The 17627-nt window shown below is 46.1% G+C and overlaps 1 protein-coding gene and 1 long non-coding RNA gene across 5 annotated transcripts in view; one reads left to right on the forward strand and one right to left on the reverse strand.

Annotated features, from left to right (window-relative positions):
* The window catches only part of NINJ2 (ninjurin 2), a 78453-nt gene that overhangs the window by 29496 nt on the left and 31330 nt on the right, over window positions 1-17627 (reverse strand). The window contains exon 1 of one of the 4 annotated variants that reach the window (XM_082738139.1): window positions 50-77. The exons of the other annotated variants lie outside the window; for them this stretch is intronic. The gene's annotated coding sequence lies outside the window, so the exon portion shown is untranslated. Of the gene's footprint in view, window positions 1-49; window positions 78-17627 lie in introns of those variants that run through there. 4 annotated transcript variants of the gene reach the window in all.
* Window positions 11896-13201, forward strand: LOC309868717. The gene is made up of 2 exons (XR_014313808.1): window positions 11896-12121; window positions 12827-13201. It is a non-coding gene; the product is annotated as an uncharacterized lncRNA (long non-coding RNA).

A 17627-nucleotide genomic window follows, 5' to 3' on the forward strand; every position in this document is an offset into this window, starting at 1 on the left:
AATGTGCCCCGAAGCAAACTGGCACTGGGACTCACATCTACTCCTTTACCTCCTGAGCAACTGGGAGGTCTTGGCTGCCAGAAGCTTCAACGCCTCGGGTCTGAATTTCTCAAAGTGAGCCTTAGGAGGTCCTCTGAACTGGGTCCTCTGAGAGGCATAGAATGGAGGTGGCCAAAGCTAGGGAGAGATGGAGGAAGAATCTTCAGCCTTGGGTAGGAGCTGAGAAATGGGTTGAAATGAGATCAGTTGGGGGAGGGGCGGGGGGGCAGAACTGTTGTTAAACTTCTTTTATTCCCCATTTCTGTTAGTATTGTTCTAATATTTATGTAATAGTAATAATTTTAAAAACCCATCCTGATTTTCCAAAGAGAAAAAAAAGATATGTGGACATTTCCCCGAATCCCTCAATAGTTAACAACCACCTATTCCTCTGCCCTTTAAGATCCAGGACAGACTGGTTTAGGTCCACATGGACCAAGGCTTAGTTATTCAGCTCTCCTCTCTGTAATTTGCCTGCCATTTATTGCATTTGCAGAACCTGCCAGAGCAGCCAACACATGGTGAATGCTCTATAAATATTTGTTGAATAAATGAGCAAACTGGGTTTGTACCCTCATTCAGAACACATTCTGAGCCTTGCCAGTAGGAAGGGGCTTTTTGTACTAATGGATGTTAATAAAAGGAGATATCTTTTTAAAAAGCAAAGAAACTATTTTCTATGGAATAAGAGTGTCAAGTTAGGCACAGTTTATTAATTTGTCTGCCTCAATAAACACTATTTCTCGGTACATCCTTTGAGCCAACAGCAATCCCTTGAGTCACGATCAGATCGAGAGCAAGTGTTGACACCTCAGGTTGGATCTAATGCGTTGATAAAGTGAGAGCACTGTGCATAAGATAAGCTGGAGACTTCCACATTCAAGAGTGATGATGCTGGAGACTTGCAGTTAGACATGCTGCATTGACTCTAGAAAGTCCAGTTTTATTGAGATGTAACTCACACCATACAGTTCACCTATCCAAAGTGCAAAAGTCAGTGGCTTTTAGTATATTCATAGAGTCGTGCATCCATCACCATGATCAATTTCGGAACATTTTTATCACCTTGAAAAAAAAATTCCATAACCATTTCCACCCCATCCCCTGGACTCTATCCTAGGTAACCACTGATCCATTTTCTCTCTGTATAGATTTCCCTATTCTGGACATTTTATGTAAATGGAAGCATTTGTGACTTTTGCTAAGCATTATGTTTCCAGAATTCATGTTGTAGCATGTATGGGTACTTCATTTCTTTTTATCATTAAGTAAAATTCCATTGTATGGATATACCACATTTGACTTATCCATCTTCAGCTGTTGACTGTTTGAGCTGTTTCCATTTTTTGACTACCATCAATAATTTTGCTTTGAACATTCATTCATTGTGTGAATATATACACAAGAGCGGGATTGCTGGGTCCTATGGTCTATGTTTATCTTTTTTACATTCCCATGAATACAATGTGAGGTTCCAATTTCTCCACATCTTTTTTTTTTTTTTTGTAAAGACTGAGATAAATCAGACCAGCATTTTAATTTGCACAGGAAGAGAGGATGGGGGGAAATACAGTCCAACATGAAAATATTCTCTTGAGATGCTTCAATTAGATTCTTGCCCCTTCTCCTTAATAAAGAGAAAATCACAAATTTAGAACAGATACCCTCTCAGAAATGATAATTATGTTGCAATACTGGTTGCATCAGGATGGCATGTTGTTTCTAATGAGTTCTGCTCTTATTATGGAAGTATCAGAACCCACTTCCGACACAGCACTCTCTGGGAAATAAAAGAGTGAGGCATCTGTTAAAGTGTCTTTATAGCACAGAGAGCTCTCAGAAGAGCTCATATTTTGGAGGGAATTTCTCCACATCTTTAAGAGCATTTGTTACTATCTGTCTTTGTGATGTTAGCCTCCTACTGAGTATCAAGTGGCATCTCATTTTAGTTTTGAGTTTGTCTTTCCCTTATGGCTAATGATGTTGAACATCTTTCCATGTGCTTATTGGCCATAGATACATCTTCTTTGGAAAAATGTTATTTGGATCTTGTGCTCATTTAAAAATTGGGTTATTTGCCTTTTTATTATAGATTGTAAAAGTTCTTCATATATCCCAGATACAAGTCCCTTATCAGATATATGATTTGAAAATATTTTCTCTTGTGAAAGTTCTCTTCTCACTTTCTTGATGGTGTCATTTGGAAACAGAAGTTTTTAATCTTCATGACTAATTTATTTTTTCCTTTGTTACTTGTGCTTTTGGTATTACATCAAAGAAAGCTTTTTCTCATGAAAATTTACTCTTATATTTTCTTCTAGAGTTTTAAAATTTTAGCTCTTACATTTAGGTCTATGATCCATTTTAAGTTAATTTCTGTGTGTGGTGTGAGGTAGGGGTTCAGCTTTGTTCTTTTGTGTGTGGATCTCCAGTTATCTTGGCACCACCTACTGAAATGACTATTCTTTCCCCCACTGAGTTGTCTTGGCATTCTTATCAAAGATCAACTGATCACAATATAAAGGTTTCTTTATGACTCTCAATTCTATTTCATCCATCTGTAGGCCTATCCTTATGCCAGTATCACACTTGATTGCTTGATTACTGTAGATTTGCAGTAAGTTTCAAAATTGGGATATATATAAGTCCTCCAAATTTGTTGTTTTTCAAGATTATTTTGGCTATTCTGGGTCCATAAAATTCCATATTTCTACAATGAACCGTGCAAAGAAGTCAGTACTTTTTTTTGTCTTTTAAGTAGGCAGTTTGCTCAATGTGAAGCCCAATGCGGGCTTGAATTCACAACCCTGAGATCAAGACCTGAGCTGAGATCAAGAGTATGATGTTTATCCAGTTGAGCCACCCAGGCACCCTGAGAAGCCAGCAAGATTTTGAAAAGCATTTTTAAAAAATATTTTATTTATTTATTTGATAGAGAGAGTGAGCAAAAGAGAGCATAAGCAGGGAAGCAGGGGTAGAGGGAAAGGGAGAAGCAGGCTCCCCACTGAGTAGGGAGCCAGATTCTGTACTCTATCCCGGGACCCTGGGATTGAGACCAGAGCCAAAGGCAGATGCCTGACCAACTGAGCCACCCAGGTGCCCTTGAAAGGGATTTTTAAAAGTATAAATTGCTTTAAAAAAAAAAAAAAGGCAAAAAAAGCTTAAAAAAAAAAAAAAGAGTAAGGAGGGGTAAATGATTTGACCAAGCAATAGAAGCTGTGGCCCAAAGTCTGCGGAAAGGAACCAATAATGGGGCATGAGAAGTTCAAGAAGGTCCTCTTAAATAAAATCTTTTTAAAAAATGCTTTTCAAAATCTTGCTGGCTTCTCAGGGTGCCTGGGTGGCTCAGTTGGATAAACATCATTGGAAACACAGGGTACCAAGGAACGTGGGAGTGACTTGCAGAGTTGAAATGGGGGATGAGCTAAAAGTCTATTCTCACAGAAGTCCAACACTCCCGATGTCCCCTGAACACCCCTTCAAAGCCTGGTGACAGCTCCTCCTCCAGGCAAGAGATTAGAGATTTGCTCTTTTCTAGAGCAGTAGTCTTAAGTCGTGGTTCATGAACTGGTTTAGGCCCACAGACTTTGTTACTGGCCCTAATAAGATAAGTACAGAAAATACAAACAAGTATTTAGAATTTCTATAGAAAATTAAAATTGCCTCAACATTCAAGTGAGTTCTCAGTGGAGTTTTCTTGCTGAACAGGATGTAGACGAGTTTGGATGTTTGAACTCCAGTTGGAAGTCATGTGTGGTAGGAGATATGGACTAGCCATGCACGCTAGAACTACATGTGGGTCCCTGACAGATCAGATTTAAAAACAGATCCTTCACCACAGATAGCTTGAGAAGCATCCCCTAGAGGCTGACAGACCAGTTGTATGTGTGGTTAGGAGAGGGTTGAGGCTCCTGGTTAACAAACTTCATTCTCAACAATAGGATATCCAGCCTTCCTCCCACACTCATTCAAGAAAATTGTCAGGTAGGCTTACACCCTCCCCTAACACCCATCTCCAGAGAGGCGTCTAGAAGATTCTTATCAGCAAAGACTTAATGGCCCAGAGAGACTTTGAAACGTTGACATTTAGAAGTCTCTTCAGATAAAAAGCTGCTTGACACCCCATATCAATATCTCTACAGTGAAGTTCTTCAATGGATAAGTTATACCCATGCACCTAAAGCTTAAAATAAAGTTCTAAAAGGTTTGTTTTGGTTTTTGAATAGGTTTTATACTAATATGGTCCAGAATTCAAAAGACTCAAAAGGGTGCAATGAAGAGTGCCATCAGCTACTTCTTTGTTCTCATCTGGTAAACTGTTTAGCACCTCACTCTTTAATATAAACAGGAAGTCTATATGAAAGACAGAAACCAAATTAAAGAAGTAAGAAGTGCAGAGAAAAGAATGTAGAGAGAAGAAAAGTTCAAAAAAGGGAAAAGAATCATATCCCTGGAGACAGAAGAGAAGCTATTCCACTCATAGAAGAATGGTAGCCTATTAGAAAAAGGAATATTCAGCGAACAATAAAAGAAAACTCTGAGAATTTAAAACTATAAATATTTAAAATTCAACAAGAAAAGTTAGAAAAAATAGTTTATGAAATCTTCCAGAAAGTAAAACAAAGAGATAACGAGATGATAAATTAGATACAGAAGCTAGGAAACTCAAAGGATCAGGTCAGAAGATCCAACATCCTGACAACAGGAGGTCCAGATGGACGGAACAAAAAAAGAGGGGGAAAGAAATCATTTAAGAAATAATCAAAGGAATTTTTTTTCCCACAACAGAAAGATATAAATTTCCAGGTCAAAAAGACCCATCAAATGCCTAGTATAATGAGTGAGGAAGGAGCCATCCCAAGGCACAGCGTTGTGAACTTCCAGAATACCAGAGGTCAGGGAGAAGAATTGAAAAACTTCCAGACGTGAGATACAAAGGACAGAGGGCTGATATGGCATTGAGTATTACAACAGCCATTCTGGAAACTAGAATTCTGTACTTGGGGAAACCATCGATCCAGTATAAAGACATTTTCAGTTATATTAATAAGTAACATTTTACTTCCTTTGCTCACTTTCTTAGGAAGTTACTGGAAGATGTGCACCACCTAACCAAGGCAGGAAATCAAGGAAGCAGAAGATGTGGAATCCACAGGACTGTGGGGAAAGCTGCCTTAGCCCTAACCAGGATGGAGGGGAAAGTAAGGAAGGAAGGGGTGGAGGGAGAATGAAGCAATGAAGTGCGTGCAAGGAAAAAGCAGTGGCAAGAGACCAAGGGGGTCTCGGGTCTCCTTTGGCTCCAACTCTTCCGGAGGCACATTTTTAATCCTATACTTGGCTTTGTGGGACACTCCACTATCCTTGTAACAAACTCCTCTTCTTGCTTAACTAGTTCACACTGGATTTCAGTCACCTGCAACCAAAAGAGCCTTCCTGATACCTTTGCTACTCAAGGAGTTAGAACCAGCAAGCACCAACATCATGCTGGTTAGAAATCTTGTTAGAAATGCAGATTCCCATGCATCTCCCAGACCTACTCAACAGAATCACATCAAAACAGGTTTCCCTCTACATATTAAAGTCTGAGAAACACTGTCCTAATATAACTACTTCACAAGGTCAAGGACTGGGCATATTAGAGGTAATATGTAGAATCCCTGAAAATGTAGTAGGTGCCCTGTAAGGTATTGATTATGAAGAGGATGGGGGGGGGGGGGAGACGAAGAAGAAGGAACTAGGAACACTTGGGAATGACCGTCTCAGTCCCTGGGTCCACAATAAATGGTGGTTCTGAACCAAATTACAAAAACAGGCATACAACAGAAAAGGCAAAAGCACGTTTCTACCAGGAAACAGGTTTCAGCTCTGTTCCGGGAACCTGTCAGGTTAGTCAGTCTAGGTGTCAACATGGGAAACCGGTAAGAAAAGCCACCTCTCAGGTGTGGCAATTGACTAGGAGTGAGTGACAGATACTCAGCATCTGGGTGACGTTTGGCAGGGGAAATGCTGAGCTAACCCAGCCTTTCTCAGCAGGGCAAGCCTTCGGCCCCAGCACTCAGGAAGTAGGTCAGGGGGAAATATCCTGAGTGAGCAATGCTGAATTGCTTTTTCAGGCAGAAATCCGTGGCCCATAGGGCTGGGAGTGGATAGGGAATGGGAATGACAGAAGGTTGGGGGGCCCACTGCGGGGGTAGGGGTAGGAAATCACATCCCATTCTTGGCAGAAGCAAGGTTGCCTCTCACATAGTTTTCCTGGCTCTGGTCCTTTGGCGTTTAGCCACCTTCTTCATGCTGGGGGGCTTCCAGGGACTTTGGAATGCTGAGTAAATCTGAATGAAGCCTGGGACTGGAAAGATATTAAGGGAAGGAGATGTGCTTGTAGAAAACCCGTGTCCTATCTCAGCCATCAATGTGCTGTGGATCGAGCACAATGACTCCAGGTTCCTGCTGATCACTGCTTCCTAATTGCCCACCAATTGTATGGCACTGAACTCAGTCATTGGGAGTCCTTCCTAGAGGTGCATCACAGCCCTCAAAAAATTTACACAACAGAGTCTCCAGTCCTTTAAAATAACCATGGAAATCTTAATTCTAGTCAGAAATAGCAAACTCCATCCTTAAAAGGATGTCTTTGTGAAGACTGAGTGTAGGTACTGACTTTGCAGCCACCATGATGGTGACCAAAGCCTAACATTTCCTGTGACTGGCAGCGAGAACATACTTACTATGTGCCAGGCACTTTTGTAAGTGTATTTTATGTACTTTAAATGTATTGTATATTTTAATTCATTTGATCCTCACTACAACCTTGCGATCTTAAATACAATGTCAGTCTCCATTGTACAGATGGGAAAGCTGAGGCAGAAAGAGAGTAAGTGAGGTCGTGTAGTAGATGGCAGAACCAAGATTCAAACCCAGGCCATTTGGCTCCAGGGTTTAACCCTGTTCCTTAACCATGCATCGTACTTAGAACAACATGGTGAGGGGTAAGAGTGGAGGTGTCAAAGGTCAGAGATCTGGGGTCTACTCGTGGTGCCGCCGTTTCAAAAGGAAGGCCACTTACGTGGATCGGGTTCTCAACAAGGTCAGGTACTGGGCACTTTCCATGTTTGATCTCCCATCTCTGTCCCTCCCTGGGTTTCGGTTTCCTTACACGTCAGGTGGAACAAGTGAATTCAGTGATTTGGTCTGGACCAGACTCACTGGAGAGGTACCAGGTGCCATGCCAGGTGCTGAAGGGCACAGATAAATGAAGTAGAGACCTCGTCTTTGCAAGGCTCCCGGGCCAATTCTCTTTCATTTTATAAATCCTCTGGAGTTGAGCAACGCGATGTTTTTGAAAATGGGGGGAATGATATTTGAACACTCAGTTCAGTCGTAGCCAAAGAGAGTGTGAGCACAGGTCGATTCTTAGCTTGGGGCTCTCTCTGCTCCTGACTAAAAACTACGAAGTCCACTTTGAATTCCTAACTTCCCCCAGTCATGTGGTACCTCTGTTCTGCCTTCCCCATCCTGACAAGTGCAGACACACATGCACACGCACATACACACACGCTCAGTGCTGGACCCCCGAAAAACACAAGGTCAATGCTATGGAGTAGCTGACAGTCAGCCCCCTCTGGCAGCCCTCCTTTCTGGGGCAGAGTACAGAGCTGAGAGTCTGAGTGCAGAGTCAGCAAAGCCACAGCATCCCGCTGACTCGGAACTGAAGCCTCTTGCCCCGTCATTACTTGACAGTGGGCAGGAAGTCCTCAGCTAAAGATAAGGTCAGTCTGGTGGCAGAGAGGAAGGGGCTGGTGAGCGCAACCTTCTGCTAAACGCACCCCGACCATTGCCGTGGGCTCTCCTGCAGCAGCCAGAACTGTGCCCTGCAAACAGTAGGTGCCCAGCGTGGTTTCCTGATGGATTAGCTCTTCTGAGCTGCTCCGCCCAGCACAGCTGCAGGATGGGGTTGCTAGGCAGGGGCATAATGTGTGGGTCTAGTGCCTAAAGGAAATGACTTCAGCTCCATCTTGTTTAACCAAGATGAGCTCTGCCCAGGAGAACCGCAGCTCTGAAGATGTGTTCTTTAAAGAACTCCGTGTTAGACAGCTCACTTCTGCAATCTGTCCCAAGAACTTCCGCTTCTATCCCCTAAGTTAGGATAGGGGAAGAGGCCCATCACCCTCACGCTTTCTCAAAGTGGCATTAAGAGGGCAAAGGGCTTTAGATGTTGCTTAGTCTAAACTCGTCCTGTTCTGTCCTCCTCGCCATTCCCATGTCCATGCTTCCATGCCTGCCATATCTGTCCCCCAGGGCAAGAACCTCCTCTCCAGGCTAGAGTCAGGAGGGACGAAAACTTCCATGAACTTCTAGGAACCAAGGCCACTCTTTCTTGTTGAAGGAGATCATCCCCCAGTATCTATTTAATCCTCTCACAGAGTGGTGGGATTTTTGACCAGGCACATGACAACCTAGCCTATCACATGACCACCTAGTCAACCTTCCCCAATCTCTCTTGCGGTATGTCCACGTGATCACGTTCTAGCTAATAAGAAGTTTCAGGAGGAGTACCTGCATGGTTCAGTCAGCTAAGCATCTGACTCTTGATTTCAGCTCAGGCCATGATCTCGGGGTCGTGAGATCGAGCCCTGAGTTGGGCTCTGTGCTCAGCAAGGAGTTTGCTTGAGATTCTCCCTCCCTCTGCCTCTGCCCCCCACCCAATAAATAAATAAGTAAAATCTTTAAAAAAACAAAAAACAAAAAAAAAAAAAAAAAAGAAAGAAAAAGAAAGAAAGAGTTAGCAAAAACAATTATGCACTTAAAAGGAAGGCCAGTCCAGTTAGACTGGACATAATGGTGAGCCATCCTCAACTGTGTGCTTAAGACAAATATCCTGAGAGTATAGTAACAAGCTAGAAGGAGCCTGGATTCCTAACACTGGGGAGTCCCCGTATTATCCCTGCAGTGTATACACTCAGACTCTTCCCACCGGAGAGAAATAAACTTCCATCTTGTCTAAGTCCTTCTTATATTGGGTTTTGACAGAGCTGCCAAACTTGTATTCTAACTAACCTTTGTTAGTTGTATTCTAACACACTTTGGGGTGTAAGGGCGGTCACAACCTCCCCTTCTCTGAGATTCCTCAACTCTACTCACCTAGGAGCAGCCTAGAGAGTTCTATTTATGAGAGTTTATCCTAGTGGTCTGTGAATGCTTGGCTCGTCTGTCTGTTGGCTGAGTGGACCAGGCATAGGCATCCCACCCAAGCAGGGCCAATCAGATTCTCTCTCCTATAAATTTGCAAATGAGATTCACTATTGCCATCCAACCGGTGATGATAGCATGAAATAAGACACTTAAGGAGAAGCAGAAATGAAAGGCCAGTCAGCCTTGGAAAGGCAGAGTGAAAGAAGCTGCCTAGGTTGGCTTCCTGGTTTCTGGTTCCAGAACTACTTTGTATGGCCTCACTGATCACTCTGCCTATGGTACCTAGGAGAGACTCTGACATCTTGTAATAAATTCTCCCTTTTGGTTTTAGATACTTGAGGTTCATTTCTGTTACCTCTAACCGAGAGTGTCTAAGTGTCTTCTGATCCTTGTAAAAACCTATGTATCCTTGTAAGCCAGGGGCCCCCTCCTCTGTGGCCCACTCCGTGGCATGCTAGTTAGATCCTTTAATCATTATAATAGAGGGATCGGAGGTGAACTAAATGGATGGTTAGGTTGATTGCCTGGTTGATTGGCTAGCAGGTCAGTCTATGGACTTTCCAAGGGACTCTAAGCAGGCCTTGTAGTATCTCAGAATTAGGGGTGAAGGGGGTCAAAAGCATCAAGCTAAGTTTGGCCACGGAGGTTTAGTGGCAGAGCCTGGATTGGAACCCCGCCTGGCCTTGGACCCCCCAGTCTCACTCCACCTTCCCTGCCATCAGGCTGGTTGATTTTGGGGGTAATCTGACACATAGAAACAGCTTCCCCGTGCTGATAAGCAAACTCCGTAGGGCAGCTCTATCAGATCTGTCCTTTCTGTGGCTCCCAGGAAGAATGCAAAATGATCCTTTTCTCTTTCTTTCTAACTCATTCTTTCTAATTCTAAATCTCACTGTGGATTTTAAAGAATGAACATCTTCTCTTCCATGGAAGGAGTAACGAGTGTACCTCTACCGTGTACCCGGCACTTGTGTATGACACTTTACTGCTATGCCACTGAAACCCTACAGGGCGCCATTTTCCAGAGAGGAAAGTGAAGTTATGAAGGACTAATCAGCTGGCCAAAGACACACAGCTGGTAGGAATGGAACTAGGGAAGGAAGGAATCCTGGCTGGTCTGGGTCAAAGCCCTGTGTCTTTTACATGGCTCCATACTGCCTCCTGACGTTTCATCTTTACCAGTTCTTTTGGCCTTTCCTTTCCAGCGTTCTCCATGGGCACCTGCTCAGCAGGGCTTGATTTAGATCTGTGTGGGTGTGGGGCTGTGAGCCCCTGGCCCTAGGTGGGGAGGGGCAGTATGCCGGATGAGGCCTGTGGGGCCAAGGGAGGCTTAGCAGATGGCACTCCTCTCACCGGGTGGCCTCTCATTTCCCCTGTGGGGCCGGTCCTCCCTCACTGCTGGCCTCCATCTGTTTCCCACTTGCCTCAGGCTTGTGTTGCCCTTCTCCATCCCTAGGCATTCTTTGGTGCCTGGACACTAACGGGATTCCAGCCTCCCCTCTTATCCTCCACAAAGGGAGCTCTTGGGTATCCCTGTGTGCTCCCTTCTTCAGAGAATTTGTCTAGCCAGCTCGTTTTTTTTTTTCTCTCAGAGGAGGGAACAAAGGCCTCACACCTTCGGGCTCAGCCTGTCTGCTTTTCAAGCTGTGTTTGCACCCAGAGCTGAGTCTCTAGCTCTGGTTCCCAAAGGCCTGAGGGCAGGACTGTGTCTTCACATGCTGGGTGGCATGCATGGTCAGCACCCTCTAGAAAACAAACAGCTGTCATGCACAGATGAGGAAGCTGCCAGGCCTGGAGAGGCTGTGGAAAACGTAAGCAAGCCTGAGGTCTTGACCTCTTCCCCTTAGTGTACAAGTTCACATCCCCGACAGTGCCTGCAGAGGCCCTGCCAGGACTCCAGAAAGATTCCACAATTCCACGGTCTCCCTGAAGAATCGAGGGAGCATGGTTATGTGACTGTGTACCAGAAGCCGTGCAGGGAAACCCCTGATCTGTTGTGGACTGTTGAAACAATAATCTGTAGTTAGCGCTTACTTCCAATGAACGAGAGATTCTCAGAGGAAAAGTGCAGGCCCCTAGGAAGTTTCCTCAAATCTCAGGGACCAGAGGAATCAATGGGAACATGTCGTATTTTTCCAAAGGAGCATGATTTTTTTTTTTTTTAAGATTTTATTTATTTCTTTGACAGAGAGAGATCACAAGTAGGCAGAAAGGCAGGCGCAGAGAGAGAGAGAGAGGAGGAAGCAGGCTCCCTGCTGAGCAGAGACTGATGTGGGGCTCGATCCCAGGACCCTGAGATGATGACCCGAGCCGAAGGCAGAGGCTTTAACCCACTGAGCCACCCAGGTACCCCAGGAGCATGATTTTTTTAAAGGACAGACTCTACCCGCACAAAGGCCATACTGCTTCCCGTTCTTTTCTCTGCTTGAAGAAATTCTACCTACTCTTTTAAGCCCAACTCAACCGGGAAGTCTTCCTCAGCCCCATAGGCTAAATTTATCTTTCTCAGGTCTCCTGAAGCACCCGGTTCATCCCACGACTACAGCGTGTACCATAGGCTATCACCGAGGGCTACGTGAGAGCCCGTCACCCCATGGGCTGCACGCCGCCCCCACCCCCAGCACCGGAAATGCACCTCACGTGACTTCCTGTACCCATTTCAGGGTCGACCGACAGGCAAGAGAAGATCCTGTTGACTGGCAGAGAGATGGTGCTGGCTAGAGCATGTGGGTCGAGAGGATGGAAGATGTTCTCTGAGAGAGAGGGTGTAGGTTACAGGGGATTTTATTTACTGTGAAGGGCTTCAGAAAGGAGGACTTTCAATGGGCTAATGCTCAACTGGTTAGAAAGACCTAATGAGAATTTGTTGGGAGCAGAGGAATTTCTTAGGAAGGTAAAGGATTGATTCAAGGAGATCTATCTTTCTTTCTTTCTTTCTTTCTTTCTTTCTTTCTTTCTTTCTTTCTTTCTTTCGATTTTATTTATTTATTTGAAAGAAAGGGGAGGAGAGAGAGAGCGCGCGCGCGTGAGCAGGGGGAGGTACAGAGGGAGAGGGAGAAGCAGGCTTCCCGCTGAGCAGTAAGGCTGATGTGGGGATCTATCTCAGGACCCTGAGATTGTGACCCGAGCCAAAGGCAGACGTTTAACGGACTGAGCCACCCAGATGTCCCAGGAAATTTCTGAGGGTGGGAAACCAAGACCACCCTGTTATCCTTACTGGTTGCCTGGCCTAGATTGAAGAAAGGCTGGCAAACAAAAAAGCTGCAAGAGCAGAGGTGGACCTCACCAGGAATAGAAGGTAGAGGAGGAAAGCCAGGAGGCAATGGTAATAACCTGGTCATTGGGATTAACTGTCAACATGCCCAGAATAACCAGACTGCATACCTATAAATTGCTCAGCTCTCTATGGTTTATCCCTCAAGATTTTTTGCATTGTGCTGATTAATTATAGATGGCATGAAGGAAAAAGGGAACGTATGTAGGCTGGGAGGTCTTGATCTTGGGAGGGTAAATGTCCAGACCCTTGGGTGAGAGCAGCATAAGGTTTTCAAGGGATGGAATGCCAGAAAACATTTGCATGGTGCTCTTATCATTACAGTGAAACACGTGATTGCTCCAGTCCGAGGGACAATGACAAGGACAGCGCTACGGGTTTCATCAGGAAAGGCACTCCCACCCCCTCTCCAAATAGGCAGGACGCCAAGATGCCAAGAGCGGGGACTTATGAAACGGGTCTATACACCAGCTCATAAATTAGAAGCCAGACTTCTGCGTGATACAAGGAAACTGCTTAATGATCTCCTTTCTCATACCTATAAGCTTTGTCCGAAATGGAACACGCTTCCTTACAGCAGCCCTTAGATGACCTGATTCTAGAGACCAGTGTTCCTAGTTAGGCGAATAAAGGATTACAAATCCTTACTTTACCTTCCAGAATAAACGCTGCAAGTCTCTGGCACGCGGGATGCTGAAATTGCCCGCATTTCATTAAAAGGGTATAGTCACCCTCTGCTGTGGGGCTGAGCCCCCTGCCCTCATGCGATCAAGGCTGTCGTGGTGGGCACTGGCACAAACTAAGAGGACATCAGCAGAAAGACCCCGGGGGAGAGTACGCAGCGGTCAGAGCACACTGTCTCTGGCTGAGGCTTTGCAGGCTTCTTCCCTCAGATGAAAGCTCTGGCCCTGGGCTGAGCCACCCTCTTGCTGATGCCTGCCTCTCTGCACCTCTCCTGGCCTCCCAGCCCTGCATTCACAATAGCTGATGAGGCAAGTGTCCCGGCCAAAGCACCGTTTTCCTCCCTTTCTTCCTGGGCTTGTAATTAAGAGGTTCTGTGAAGCTCTCAAGCTCCTTGGGATAAAAAGACCAGTTTCTCACGGTTCCCTGAGCTCTCCAAGGTGGTTATTGCCAGTGGAGGCTCCCACGGCTGGCCAAGCGAGGCGGCTCCCACCCCAGGGCCCTCAGCCAGGCTCACAGGGTTCCCTGGCCCCTGGGCACCCCCGGCCCCATGGCGTCAGTGTGTTTTCTGTTCTCTGCTCCTTCCACAGGATGTTCTGATTTCCTCACCTCAGCTCTCTTTGTTTAGCCACAGAGGTTAGGCAATGACCGTGGGGCAGCCGGCCCAGGGCCCAGCTTCCCGGGAAAGGGCTGCTCCCTCACAAGTTGATCTGAAGTCACTTGCTCTCCAGAGGCCTTGGTCACCCAAAGCCTGGGCCTTTGCTTCCCCAGCACCCTGAGCGCTGTTTCTCTGGGCATTGCCATTCAGAGGTCTCATGCACCTCCGTCTGCACCCAGAGCCCTGGTAGAGATAGTGTCATGCTCTGATCAAGGGTGCGGAACCCTTGTGCATGAACCCTGGACCTGCCACCAGCTAGCCGTGTGACCTTGATCCCCCATGAAATGAGGCTCAGAATAGTTCCCCTCTTACAGAGATGATGTGAGGCTCAAATGAGAGAATTTGTCCAAAGTGCCTCAGCTTTGGTGAGCGCAGACCAAGTGGTTTCCTTTTCTGAGAAATGCTGTCGACAGGGCCCTGGGTTCTGATCTGTGAGTCTTCCTTGGATAGCCCAAATGAACTGCTTTTCCTGCCTGACCTGGTGCCTTTCTTGCTTCGGGGGAGCTGTACTTTCTGACCCAGCCCAGGGGACAGGCTATAAAGTGACAGGAGAGGTGTCCAAGGCACAGCAGATTGACCTCTCCAGACCGGACCATGCTGTAGGTACAAAGCTCTCGCTGTACCTCCTTAAGGATCACCTCATTTTCCTTTGCCCAGTTGAGGGGTGATGATCTTGCTGAATTTGGGTACCATTTCCAACGCCTTCCCTTTCTGGAGAGAATAATTACACTCTGCCACTTTCCACCAGGAGCCTCAGAGCACAGTAGGGCATGACCTACATGATTCAGAGAGGTGGGACCGTGTGGGAGAGATTACAGCCTGCGTCTCCCTCCCACTGCGCACTTTCATCACTGCCCTCCCCCAAGGGGGAGGCCCTGGGGCTGCAGGAAGGGAGCTTGGGTCTCAAGAGGGCTCTCGCATCCTGCCTAGCTCTGAGCAGGAGCTGTGACCTGAAAAGGGGATGGGGCCAAACATAAGGAGCTCTTTTCTCCTTTCCTTACCTCCTTTCCCACCCTCTGCCTCCACAACAAAAACTATCAGAAGGAAGAAAAAGCAGGCTGGAAATCACCCAATACCCTCTGTCCGGTCACCATCTCCTCTACTTTCTCTGGTTCTTGCTCACGGGAAGGAATCGAACTACTGCTCTTGTGTTCCTTTGCAAAGCACCAAGCAAACTCTTGGTTCAAAATCTCCAGAGGCAGATTTACATATCATTTGCATGTATTTTCTATATTACAGATATTTCTCCTTCACATGTTCACACTGAGTCCTATCGTGGTAAGGTAAACATCCTTAAACAGGTCTGCATTTGCTCCTGGCTTCTAGGTGCCTGTGGTTTCTCTGTAGGACATTCATTCTCAGCTTTGTCATTCTGGTTGAATAATTTAGGTAAATCATTCCATTTACCTGGTCTGCAAAATAGGAATGATAATCCCTGTCTTTTATGTGGAGTTGTCCCGGTGAGAATTTAAAAATGAATTGTAGGGAGGTGCCTGGCTGGCTCAGTCATTGGAGTGTGCAGACTCTTGATCTTGGGGTTCTGAGTTTGAGCCCCACATAGGCTGTATTGATTACTTAAAAATAACATTTTTAAAAAGAGAGCAATTGCTGGGTTGTCTGGGTGGCTCAGTCGGTTGGGCTTCCGACTCCTGATTTTGGTTCAGGTCATGATCTCAGGGTTGTGAGATCGAGTCCTACATCAGGCTCTGTGTTCAGTGTGGAGCCTACTTCTCCCTCTTCCTCTGCCACTCCCCCTGCTCTCCCTCTCTCTTTCTCTCAAATAAATAAATAAACAAAATCTTTTAAAAAAAAAGGAGAGAGAGATCACAGATATAAAACCATTTCATAAACTGTAAAGGACGGGTAAAAAATTCAGATATTATTGTTAGTAAAATTATTCAGTGGAAAATAGTACACTGGTTATCTGAAAGGGACCAAGCATTTCCAAAGGTAAGTAGGGGACGCTATGATTTCTTGATTTAATGTCAAACTGCCTAAAAGACCCTCTTGTTCCCTTCTGCAGTTTGCCAGGACACTGGATGGCAGCAGTCCTGTTCTGTCAATAGGACTATCTCAACCTATAGAACTCCTAGCTGGGCAAGGCCAAGGTGCAGCCCTGACCACCGTGTGGTTCAAAGTCCTGTGGGAAGTCAGTGGCAGAGTGGGGGTAGAGGTTGGGAGGAAAAAGTTTAGAAGGCAGTGATGATTCAGGGCAGGAAGGGATTCAGTGATCAATGCCCAGCCCCTCCATTTTACAGCTGAAGAAACTGAGGTTCAGAGAGGGGTATGGCTGGCTCAAAGGCCAGGAGGCTTCAGCGAGCTGTCCTAGTTGACCCAGTGAAGATCAGTCAGGACAGCGCCTCGTCACCTCGCCAGAGCGCTGGGCTCCACCGCGGTGGGGGGATTGGGTCAGGAGCTTGATTTCCTCTTGCTTCAGACATTCTGTCTCAGTCTACAGACAAAAAGAGGCTCTCAGCCTCCCAGAATAGCGAAAGGCAAACACACTTAGTTAAGAAGAGCCCTTGAGAAAGAGACACGAGCGGAGAAGAAAACTCACACACCTTCCTCTGATTCTTGCCTTTTTAACCCCCTGTCTGGACTCAGGTGATTTTAAAAGTCCGAGCTGCCGAAGCCTTGAATGGCCTCTTAGAGCTCAAGGAGAGCCCTGTTCAGGTGCAGAAAAACTGGTCTCACGTCTTCCAGGCCATGCCCCTTGGGCCCCAAAGACAAAAAGATTCTCAGAAAAAGTCAGGCTTCTTTCTGATGAGGGCAGCAAAACAAATCCCAGCACTTTCAAAGGTCATGAGCCTCAGGGGAATTAGGTAGGGGGTGGGAAGCCAGCAATGTCTTTGGAGAGGAGCTGTAGCCAGAATGAATGGTCCAGGAGGGAGGAAGTTCTCAGGACCATGGCTTTCCATGTAGGAAGTACTGACAAGCAGTCCTACCGTGTGCTGGGTGCTTGGGGGCAGGCGACACTGAATACGTTTGGCTTCTGCTTTCAGGGAGCTTGCTGGGGGCTAAGGCTCTTCCACGAGTCAAAACAGACAAATGCAGAAGCTGCAATTAGGCCAAAGAGAAAATTCCTCCAGAAAGAATGAGACAAATCAGCGTGGATTCATATAGTTCTGAAGAACTTCGTGGACCAGGGAAATCTTTGAGTCAGCCTGGAGGCCTTAGTGGTGAGTGGATCTGTCAGGGAGCACTTCCTGGTGGAGCACAGCCTGGGCAGAGGTGGGAACGAGCCTAGGAACTCACCCTTTCTGACCTCCTCTGTGCAGGAGCTGTGAGCTAGAATTAGGATTTTATTTTATTTTATTTTTAAAGATCTCATTTATTTATTTAAGAGAGAAAGTGAGAGAGAGCAGGAGAGGGGAGTAGGTCAGAGGGAGAAGCAGACTCTCAGCAGAGCAGGGAGCCCTATCAGGGACTCAATCCCAGGACTCTGGCATCATGACCTGAGCCAAAGGCAGTTGCCTAACCAGTTGAGCCACCCAGGTGCCCTAGAATCAGAACTTTAAAGATCAAGTGCCTGTGTTCTCATGGATGAGCACTGTTTATGGAGTCCATCTGGGTCCCTAGAGGATGTGGCAAAGAGGTTCCCAGTTTTGGAAGAGAAGGGCTTCTGCATTACTGGGTAACTATGACTGGCTTTAGAATGATTCCTTGAGTAAAGGGGTCAAAATATCATTTACTTCCAATGAGGACCCAAGAATCCTGGGACCAGTCAGCCTGGCGTAACAGAGTGCTGCATAGAGGTTACCCCTGTAGGCTCTAGCTCTTGGCTTG

The sequence above is a fragment of the Mustela nivalis genome, assembly GCF_964662115.1.
Source record: "Mustela nivalis genome assembly, chromosome: 7".
Classification (NCBI taxonomy): domain Eukaryota; kingdom Metazoa; phylum Chordata; class Mammalia; order Carnivora; family Mustelidae; genus Mustela; species Mustela nivalis.